Source organism: Jaculus jaculus, chromosome 5 (assembly GCF_020740685.1).
Source record: "Jaculus jaculus isolate mJacJac1 chromosome 5, mJacJac1.mat.Y.cur, whole genome shotgun sequence".
Lineage (NCBI taxonomy): Eukaryota > Metazoa > Chordata > Mammalia > Rodentia > Dipodidae > Jaculus > Jaculus jaculus.
In genome coordinates, this window is record NC_059106.1 from 126656250 (window position 1) to 126667359 (window position 11110).

Consider the following 11110-nt stretch of genomic DNA (forward strand, 5'->3'; position numbering starts at 1 on the left):
TTCATTTTTCTGGGACTTTGGACTAGACACGTCTTTCTATAAACCTTAGTTTGCTCATCTGTAAAATAGAAAAATACTCATAATATTTCCAACTGGGTGCATGTCCCCTATCCCTTTCCCCTGAGGCTTGGGGCATACTCTTCTGTTCTCAGGAAGGAGCTGTAGGGTGTGGCCCAGGCAAAATCAGGCACCCCCACCCACCTACCTACCCCTCTGTGAGCTGCCTCATCAGGCCTCCATTCCTGGTAGAGGATGCCTTAAGGTTCTGGCTGGAACGGTCAGACTGGGGTGACCATTCCCTAGGTCTATGCTAGGATGCATGCAGAACGTCAGTGGGGGCTGCTCTGTTCCAAAATACATGAGCATGTGCCAGGAAGAATGAATGGAATCTATTCATCCTTTCAGAAGATGTAGCAAAGGGATTTTGTTTTTCTCACGTGTGTGTGATTTGCAAGATTGTGTAAGGATGCATGTGAATGCCAGAGGACAGTCTGCGCCGTTGCCCTCAGTAAGGCTGTCCAGCTCGTTGGAGACAGGGCTTCTCATTGGCCGAGAGTTCATGAATTAGGCTACATTGGCTAGTCAGTGAGCTCCCACAGGCTCTGGCCTCTGCCTCCCCAGGCTGGGATTACACATGCATGCTGCAATACCCAGCATTTTACATGGTTCTGGGGATCAAACTCAGTTCCTCATGTGGCACAGCGGGCACTTTACCCACCGTGCCATCTCTCCAGCCCCACAAAAGGATCTTCATACTGAGTTCCAGCAGAGCCCTAAAGCCTTCTTAAGCTCCTTGGAGCCAGGATCAAAGCCAAGTCAATTGAGGGGTGACTCCTATTACGTCTCTTTGTCTCTTAGACATAGTTCTGGCAGTGGCCCCAGGGGACTCTTGGTCTCAGCTTTCAGGGTGAGGGTGCAGGTGAGCATTCTTCCAACTGGGAGGCTTGACTCTTTCATGTAAAAATGTATTTCCTCATTCAGCAATCACAGCCCAGCCCCCTCCCTCTAGAGTCCCAAGTGGATGTGGGAGAGCCCCGGAATGTTAGGGGAGGGGAGGCTGCTCTGTGGAGGTGGTTCTTGAGTACAAAGCTGGTGCGTGGTTTCCCATAGAACCCCAATCAGAGAAGTCACTGGCTGAAATCAGAGCCAGAGAGCCCAGAAAGAAGCAACAATACAGTCACAGAAATGTTAGGTCCAGACCTTGGGACTTTTAAGCTTCTATCCTCCCACGCTGCACAGCCTCCAGGGAAAGGGTTTCTGGGAGGGCCGGAAATGACATGCGTCATAACAGTGGGTGCTCCCTCCCCAGCTGGGCTTGCCATCTCTCCTGGCACTGGGTTCCACCTATAGGGCCTCGCCCACTGTTGACCTAGATTTCCCTGGCCACTCTGTCAACAGCTCCAGGGTGGGGCAAAGCGTGGTGTCTCAGAGCCCCGAACAGAATCCGTGACCAGCATCACAGAGACCCAACCTCCCCCTACCCAGGTGGAGCCCAGTTCCACCCTCGGCAGGGTTGGGGTGAATCTTCCCCGTGGCTGCCTGGCCCTGACAGACTCCACTCCTCCTTAAAAGGCTTAGGATGACAGGTCCTTAGGATGAGAACTCTCAAAACCAGTGCTCAGAGCCTCTCCGTGGGTGCGGGTGGGCAGCCCCCACCACAGGCATTTAAAGGCACAGACCATTAAGCACCTAGGGCAGGGTGCTGAGTGGTTGACATCAGCTGATTCTTTGTGGCTCTAAATGTGCCCTTCAAGGACCTCAAGTCACCTCAGCCCAAAGAAATGGCATGTTTCTCCAGAGGACTACCTGGCCACTGTCTCTTTGGAGCCGTGGTGACCCAACCTTCCACATCAGCTATCGTGTCTCCCCCCAGCCCCAGCACAGGCAGCACTCTCAGGATAGCTGATCTTGTAGCCACACGGCCTCGAGAGTTCGAGAACTCCATCTGCAAGTCCTACGGCAGCTGTGAATCACCAAGGCAAAGGAACTGCAGGCTTGCCAGCTGCCATGGCTAGGGCTCCTAGGCTTTGGAGCCTCCACCCCGACTATGGCCTCGTCTACCTCCCTGCTGACCTCTTGAGGCTTTCTGGGGTGAGGGGTTGCTCTCTGGCATCTCTCACCTCTTCGGCCCTGAGCCTGCTGGACTTAAAGCAGCTACACCCAGTTCGAAGCCCAGAGCACCTCAGGGCCCACAGTCCTTGGCAGTGCCTGGGTATAAGGGATTTGTCAAGATGGTCCCAAGTTGCAAATAGTAATCTTTCTAGATTTTTCTTATGTTGCAAAGTCCTAATTCAAAGTTGTTCTAAAGAATCCTAGGACTCACTGGGTATGGTGGCGCATGGTTCTAGTCCCAGCATTCAGGAAGTGAAGGCAGGAGAATCAGAAGTTCAAGGTCATCCTCAGCCTCAAAGAGGCGTGGTGTGACACGCCTTAATCCTAGCATTTAGGAGGCAGAGGTAGGAGGATGGATGTGAGCTCGAGGCCAGCCTGAGACTATGTAGTGAATTCCAGGTCAGTGTGCACTAGAGAGAGACCTCAAAAAAAAAAGAAAAAAAAAAAGAGAGAGAGAGAGAGAGAGAGTTTGAGGCCATAGTGGGCTAAAAGATACCCTGTCTTAAATAAAATAAAATAAAATAAAATAAAATAAAATAAAATAATCCCTGGATTCTTGGAGACAGACAGAAAGAGAGAGAGAGAGAAAGAGAAAACAGGGTAAGCCAGGCATGGTGGTGCAAGCCTTTAATCCCAGCACTCAGGAGACAGGTAGGAAGATTGCTGTGAGTTCAAAGCCACCCTGAGACTACAGTGAATTCCTGGCCAGTCTAGGCTAGAGAAAGACCCTACCTCAAAAAAAAAAAAAAAAAATAGAAAAAAGAAAGAAAATAGGCTAAAAACAACCCTTCTAGGGACCCACATTCTCAGAGCCTTAGTTTCCAATCTGAGGTTCCATGAAGTTCTGACATCCTAGCCTCTGATGGTCTGGGGATATACCAGGCCCCATGGGTCAGACGCAAGACTTTGGCAGATTGTGTTTGAACTCAGAGGGGCTGAGTGACCACCACAAGGCATTGGCAGACCAGTGGTTCAGAAGAGCCCAGTGTTTCCCCATTAAGGGAAGGACACAGGTCTAGGGCCTGCCAGGCACTGGCCTCACTGGCCGGCCTGGTCTAGCTGGCCAGGTAGAGGGACCGCTGTCCCCAAGAGGGTGCATGCTGGGTCCTCTTGACCCTAGCAGAGGAGCCAAACAGCTGTGTACATCTTCCTGGCATCCTTGAAATCTGGCCTGGCTCTCTCCCTGAAGCCAAGGAAGGGAGTGGCCTTAGTTCCCTGGTAGGGGTGGGGGTGGTTCGGGGTGCCAGTAGAGGTAGTAAAAGTGGATTTTTCCAGCTGCAGAGTGTACTCTAGAGACAGCCCAGAGTTTTCTCGGCACACTGCCAGTGTGGGCATGTGGACCGCAAGGTCTTCTAGCACACCTGCCTCAAACGCCCCAGGTAAAAGGGCTTGACTGGCCACATCAGAGACACCTGGGCCTCCTGGCACCCTATCAGACCCGGGGCAGCAGCTCCTGCACCCACATACCTCCATGTCCACAGCTGTGAAAACTCTGCCACAGTCTCAGGAAACCACAGCAGAAGTGGGACAGCCACCTGAGAGACAGAGCGGGTACGTTTCCTACCTGGCCTCTACTTCCTCTTCCTAACAAAACTGGAGTCACCTCTTCCACACAGGACACAGTGTGGTGGTGCCACAATTAAGGGTCCTCCCTTCTCCCCTACTGCCCCCTGCTACCCTCCTCTAGGCTACCAAACAGGCTCATGACTCAACCAGGCCAGATGACTGCTCCCTCTGGAATCTGGATAATGAAGAGAGGGACCAAAAAGCCGGCCATGGGCTTCAGTCCTCTAGAGAAATGAAGTACTTACTGGGGTTCTGAGTCAGAGGTTGTGCCTGCCCCAAGCCTCGAGAACCCTCTTTCTTGCTGACCATAGCTGAGCCTGCTCCCGCCCTCTTCTGAGCTCAACCTCTGTAATTATGGTTTTAAATTATATCCCTGTTCTCAGTGTATGTATGCCTTAACTTTATTTATATGTTGAAAACGCTAATCTTCAAGGTAATGGTAGTGGGAGGTGGAGATTCGAGGGGTGATGAGGTCGTGAGTGTACAGCTCCCATGAATGGGATGAGGGCCCTGACGAAAGACTCTGAGCTGGGCGGGGCATCTAGGTCCTTATCCCAGCACTCAGGAAGAAGAAGCAGGAGAATTACTACAAAGTCAAGGTCAGCCAGGTACATAGTGACCTCCCAGCTAACCAAAGCTATATATCTCAAAGGCCTGGTGACAAAAAAAAAAAAAAAAAAAAAAAAAAAGCGGATGGTGGCACACACCTCTAATCCCAGCACTCTGGAGGCAGAGGTAGGAGGATCTCCGTGAGTTCGAGGCCACCCTGGGACTACATAGTGAATTCCAGGTCAGCCTGGGCTAGAGTGAGACCCTCCCTCATAAAACATAGACAAAGCACTGGCCGCATGATCATGAACACCTGAGTTCAATCCCCAGCTCTCACATAAGGCTGGACGTGGTCGCACTGGCATCTGTAATGCCAACATGTGCTAGCTGAGCACAGATAATCCCAGATGGGAGGTGGAGACCGGAGAATCCCTGAAGCTTACGGGATAGCTAGCCTGGTGTACACAGCAGCACCAACAAGAGCCCCTGCCTTGGACAGGAGAGATGGCTTAGCAGTGAAGGCACTTGCCTGGGAAGCCTAAGGACTCATGTTCAAATCTCCAGGTCCCATATAAGCCAGAAGCACAATGACACAAAGCATGCAATGTCACACAAAAGGGCACCTGCATCTGGATTCGTTCACAGTGGCTGAAGGCCCTGGGCACCCATTCTCTCTCTCTCTCTCTCTCTCTCTCTCAAAATAAATAATTTTTTTTAAAGACACCCTGCCCTAAACAAGGTGAAATATGAGGATTGACAACCAAAGTTGTCCTCTGACCTCCACACGTGTGCCAGGGCATGTGTGCACCTGCACTTGCGTGCAATTGCACATGCACATGCGCGCACACACACACACACACACGGGGGGGGGGACTAAATCCGAAAGGAGCCCATTCATCTCTTTCTACCATGTGAGGACACAGCAGGAAGGCACCTGCCATCTGCAAATCATTAAGTAGGCCCAGACACCACATCTATTGATACCTTGACCTTGAACTCCTCACATCTAGAGCTGTGAGAAATAAATTCCTGTTCTTTATAGTCACCCACTGTGTAGACTCTTGTGTCTCAGAACATGCCCTTTGGAGACACAAGTCACTGCCAAGGTGACCAGCCCCAAGCAGAGTGGGCTTCTGACCCAACAGGATGGGTGATGGTCTACAAAGGGGAGACTTGGACTCAGGTGTGTTCGCCGTGTGAACATGGTGCCATCATCTGCAAGCCAAAAAAGGGACCTGGGAGAGATCTCTCCCTCACGGCCCTCCAAGAAGTCCGCAGCTTCTAAACCTGCAGCTGAAGATTCCAGAGGAGAGAGAAACGGCAGGACTCTCAAGCCGCCTGAGTGCCTGCTGCTGTCCTGAGGGACTTAGGCGCAAGCTGCAATGTCACCTCTTGCCTGAGGTGCCTGCCTGCCAGGTTGCCTTGCGAACTTCAGACTAGCCGACTCTGCCACGTGAGATATTCGTTAAGATCTCTGCCTCGGCGTCTCTGTTCCTCTCGCCATCTCTAGATAGCCTTCCAAAAGATTACCTATACTTACCTTAATCTAAATGCTATTTGCTTGCAATTGAGAAAAAAAAAATTCTAAAACTCTTTTTTTTTATTATTTATTTATTTGAGAGCGACAGACACAGAGAGAAAGACAGATCGAGGGGGAGAGAGAGAATGGGCGCGCCAGGGCTTCCAGCCTCTGCAAACGAACTCCAGACGCGCGCGCCCCCTTGTGCATCTGGCTAACGTGGGACCTGGGGAACCGAGGCTCGAACCGGGGTCCTTAGGCTTCACAGGCAAGCGCTTAACCGCCAAGCCACCTCTCCAGCCCTCTAAAACTCTTTTTTAAAAAATACCTTTACTTATTTATGTGTGACAGGGAGAGAGGAAGAGAGTATGGATGTACGCCAGGGCCTCCTGCCACTGCAAACAAACTCCAGACACGTGCACCACTTTGTGTATCTGGCCTTAAGTGGGTACTGGGGAATGAAACCCAGGCTGGCGAGCTTTGCAAGCAAGTACCTTTACCCCCCGAGCCATCTCCCCAGCTCTCCAAAGAAAACAAATTCAATTGAATTTATTAACACAGCTTTTAGAAGTACTAGTTCAGAAAAGCTAAGTGCTTCATGGAAACAGAAAAAGGAGAACTAGAGAGCCAGAGGGCATGAAGATCCCAGGCCATGAATGCATCCAGCAGGATAGCTGAGGCATTAACCAGCTGAGCAGTTCAATTCCAGGGTGCTGGTTCCATGTCTGCGAGGCAGCCTTCTGCTTTCTAGAAGAAAAGGCGAGCCAGCCATGTCTATGCCCAAAGTGGCTCCAAGTCACATTCATTTGCCTTATGAATTCATATGTTGCCATTTTATTCACCAGATACTGAGTCAGTGGAGACAACACCAACACCAATGTCTCTATCCTGTCAGGTTGACAGATCTTCCAGAGCCTGAAAAGCTAACATCTGTAAATCCTTTAGTGCTGGCTCCTGAAACAACCTGTCTGGAAAAGGAGTGTATTTGTCTGTCCCTAGCTCAGCACCACCTCTTTCTAGCTTGCCTCTGTTGACATTAGATGAGTGATCCTCCCCACTTGGGAGGGTACACGTAAGGACGGACCATTGTCTTAGTTCACTAGTCCACTAGGTATTTTGCAATAACAAAATACCTGAGACCGGCTAGTACATAAAGGACAGAAATTTAGTTTTAACTGCTGAGCCATCTCTCTAGCCCCCCCCATATTTTTTTTAATATTTCTTTGTTCATTTTATTTATTTATTTATTTGAGAGCGACAGACACAGGGAGAAAGACAGATAGAGGGAGAGAGATCATGGGCGCACCAGGGCCTCCAGCCACTGCAAACGAACTCCAGATGTGTGCGCCCCCTTGTGCATCTGGCTAACGTGGGACCTGGGGAACCGAGCCTCGAACCGGGGTCTTTAGGCTTCACAGGCAAGCACTTAACCGCTAAGCCATCTCTCCAGCCCCCCCCCCCATATTTTTTAAAAGGTCCCACGTATTAACATATGAGCTCTGAGGACATCACACCTAGCGTGGCTGAGATGCAGGTGCTGCCAATGTGATGGCATTAAGCCCCAAGAGTTCTTTATTCTGGTTAATACACTTAAGGCCCACAGTTAAGAGGCGTGGCACAGTGTTGGCTAGCTTGTTCTTCAAGCCTCTCTCCATATGGAAACACAGCTTTCCTCTTCTCTGAAGGACACAGCTCTCAACGTCAGACAACAAAACTTACTGTTGGTCCTGGACTTCCCAACTTCCAGACCTGTGAGAAACAAATTTTTATTTTTCAGGCTGGAGAGATACCTTAGCAGTTAAGACACTTGCCTGTAAAGCCAAAAGACCCAGGTTCAATGCCCCAGGACCCATTAAAGCCAGATGCAAATGGTGGCACATGCATCTAGCGTCTGCAGTGGCTGAAGGCCTTGGTCTTTCTCTCTATCTGCCTCTTTCTCTCTCTCTCAAATAAATAAAAGTAAAGAAAAAAAATTATTTTTCATAAATTATCCAGTCTCAGGTATTCTGTTATAGCATCACCAAAAAGACTCAAACAGTCTGTGACATTTCCCTTGAGTTCTCTGAAAGAACAAGGTACCATCTAGGCAGTATCTACACCTCCATGGTGCAGGCAGAGAGGATTATAAGTGGAACTGTGAATAAACCCATTCTCCTCTGAGAACCTCTGGGCCTCTCTAGAGGAGAGACCACCATGTTGCTGGTCTTGTTAACATTAAATCACTTCCAAAGTGACACTCTCTCAACTCTAGGCATGCCTGTTCTTTTTTTTTTTAAACATCTCATGATGTGAGCCTGGCACTGCCTTGTCTTCCCTGGGTCTAACTTGTGCCTTGTCTTACCTTGTATCTCTCTAGACCTGAGTGCCAATGGCTCATCTTGACCAGATGCTCTCATAAAGGACTAGAAGCCGAGTTCACCCTCTGCTTCCACTACCTCTGGGCGCCTGGGCGCCAGCCTACAGGGGCACCCCACCTCGCCACTCCATCTGTCTTGTCCTCTCTGACTCCCTGCTCTCCATGACCTACCTTTCCCCTGCAGGGTCTTTGGGGCCATGCACCTGACATCTTTCCTGCCACTGAGTCATCACATCTTTGGTCAGCCGTGACTGCTCACCTACTCTTTTTATTTTTTATTTTGTTTTGAGACAGGATTTTAGGTGGCTCAGGCTGTCCTCTAACCTCCTAGTTAGCCAAGACTGACCATGAACTTTTAATACTCCACCCCCTGGAATTACGGACACACACCACCAATCGTGGTTTATACAATTCTAGAAACCAAACCCAGGGTGTTTTGTTTTGTTTTATATAACTTTTAATTAACAGCTTCCATAAATATAGACAATAAAACCAGGATAATCCCCCCATTCTGATTCCCCCCTCTCAAATCCATCCTCCACTGAATCCCCTCCCCATTCCAGTCTCTTTTATTTTGATGTCATCATCTTTGCCTCCTATTATGATGGTCTTGTGTAGGTAGTGTCAGGCACTGTGTGGTCATGAATATCAAGGCCAGTTTGTGTCTGGAAGATTGCACTGTAAGCAGTCCTGCCCTTCCTTTAGCTCTTACATTCTTTCCTCCACCTCTTCCACAATGGACCCTCAGCCTTGGAGGGTGTGACAGAGATGTTGCAGTGTTGAGCACTCCACTGCTCAACTGCTACTTCTCAGCACTGTGGTGGTGTTTGCTTGAGGCAGGGTCTCACTCTAGCCCAGGCTGACTTGGAATTCACTATGGAGTCTCAGGGTGGCCTCGAACTCACAGCGATCCTCCTACCTCTGCCTCCTGAGTGCTGGGATGAAAGGCGTGCGCCACCACGCCTGGCCTATGGTGGGTTTTGAGTCATCCTAGTAAGCCCAGAAGCTTGTGCATGCGAAGCAAACACTCCACCAACCGAGCGACGTGCCCAGCCCTCAGCCTGCTCTTGTCAAAGCCCCAGGTTATGCATGCTGGGCTCAGGCTGACGCAGCTACTTCTTGGGCTGGCCTGGCAAGCACCTGAAGCCTCGGCCCTCCACCTTGACCTCTCTCAGCAAGCCCTGCCTGCCTCAGTCAGAACCGTGGCCTTGGTCCTCGGCCGGCCAGGCCAGCGGGAGAACAGAAAGCCCGTTGGCTATAGGCCCAAGGGTTCACGAACTGTGCTTCCTGAGCTGGGAGAATGACAGGGACACAGAGACAAAGAGACAGCAGCAGAAAAGAGTCCTCCAACCTCTTGACAGACAGGAAGGAAAGCCAAGATAACCATTTAGTGGCTCCAGAGTCACACCCCAGGGCCTGCAGCACATCATGGCGGGGATCAAAGTTAACTTTTCCTTGGACCCCTAGTTTGCATCTCAAGCCCAATGACCAATCCATCCCCCTCCGTGAGAGGAGCCTTTGGGGACAGGAGACTCTGAACTTGCTGATTGCTTGCGGAGGACACAGGACAAAATCAGAGTGGGGTACGTTGAAGGCTGCATGTGGCGCTGGGAGACCTCAGCCCTCCTCCAGCTCACTTCCCGTGGCGGGCATGATCCAACTGCACCCAGATGCCCTCAGATCCCTTCCACGCCCCGGGGCACCATGCCCTGCTGCAGTACACCCTGGAATGCTGGCTTTAGGCTCGCGCAGGCACCAAAGCTGTGTTGCTATGCCCCGCCCCCACCCTGTTGGATTATTCATTTTTGAAATTTCCCCCCTTTGGTTTGGACTGCAAGTTGAGTTTCTTTCTCTTTAGGCCTTTCACAAGGAGGACTGAGAATGTATGTAACAGTTCTGTGACAGTATAGAAGGAGAGCAACCTTTCATGTATCTCTTCTAAAAGGGGCTGGGGAGAAGCCCTTTGACTTCCACGTGCCCATCTCAAGACATTCTACTTGCAGATTCGAGGTTCTGGATTCCAGGTTGGAGTTTTCTAATGTCAACATAAACAGAACTGCTGCACCCGTGCGCAAGCGCTCAAACACACACACACACACACACACACACACACACACACACACACACACGCACACACAAAGATGAATGTAATTATGATTCCTCTTGCTGGTCACTCCCATCACTTTCTATTTCTCTTTCTTTGTGTGAATTTATTTAAAAGAAAAAAACAGTGCTCGCTTCGGCAGCACATATACTAAAATTGGAACGATACAGAGAAGATTAGCATGGCCCCTGCGCAAGGATGACACGCAAATTCGTGAAGCGTTCCATATTTTTTTAAAAAAAAAATAATAAATAAATAAATAAAAGAAAAAAACACTTTTTGTTACGACTATTTGCAGTTTTTCAAAATCAATAAACCCCCTTTTTCAAGAATAAAATAAAATATTTTAAAAATTATTTAAAAAAAAAAAGACAAGGCACAAATAGCCCTTCTAGAAAAAGTCGTTGAGTGGATGGATCTGTGGATGCTTGAAGATATATTTGGGGATCTGGGAGAACTCCACCTTAGTACCTTTGTCCTCAAAGGTCCCCTCGAGGGCTCCCAGGCATCCCTAGAGAAGGCTGAGATGGTCAGGAAGACCACCCAGATGGCCCACTCTCATCTAACATGGAGATTCTTTCCTCGTCAGTGGCCAAGGACCAGAATTGCCTCTACTTCGTGGCTGTATGATGCTGACCAACTTACTTAACATCTCTGGGAAAGAAAGCAGGCAACACCTGCCTTTGGCTGTGAACAGGATAAGCAGCTGTGTGGTGATGGGTGGGCCTGGAGCCAGCACAAAGGCGACAGGCAGGTGGTGTTCCTCTGCCCTGAAAGACGGCAGAACTAACCCTAGAGCTTCCCTTTGGTGTCAGGCGCGCCCTGACCCACCCACATGGGTTCTGCCTCATTTGCCTCCTTCCTCCAGCAAATTCTGCTTATGAGCCCTTAGAGTCTGGGGGTG

General features: G+C 49.9%; 1 non-coding gene across 1 annotated transcript; it reads left to right on the forward strand.

Moving 5' to 3' along the window:
* Window positions 1-10332: 10332 nt before the first annotated feature.
* On the forward strand, window positions 10333-10439 carry LOC123461053. Its single transcript, XR_006637371.1, has one exon. It is a non-coding gene; the product is annotated as a U6 spliceosomal RNA (small nuclear RNA).
* Window positions 10440-11110: the final 671 nt, after the last annotated feature.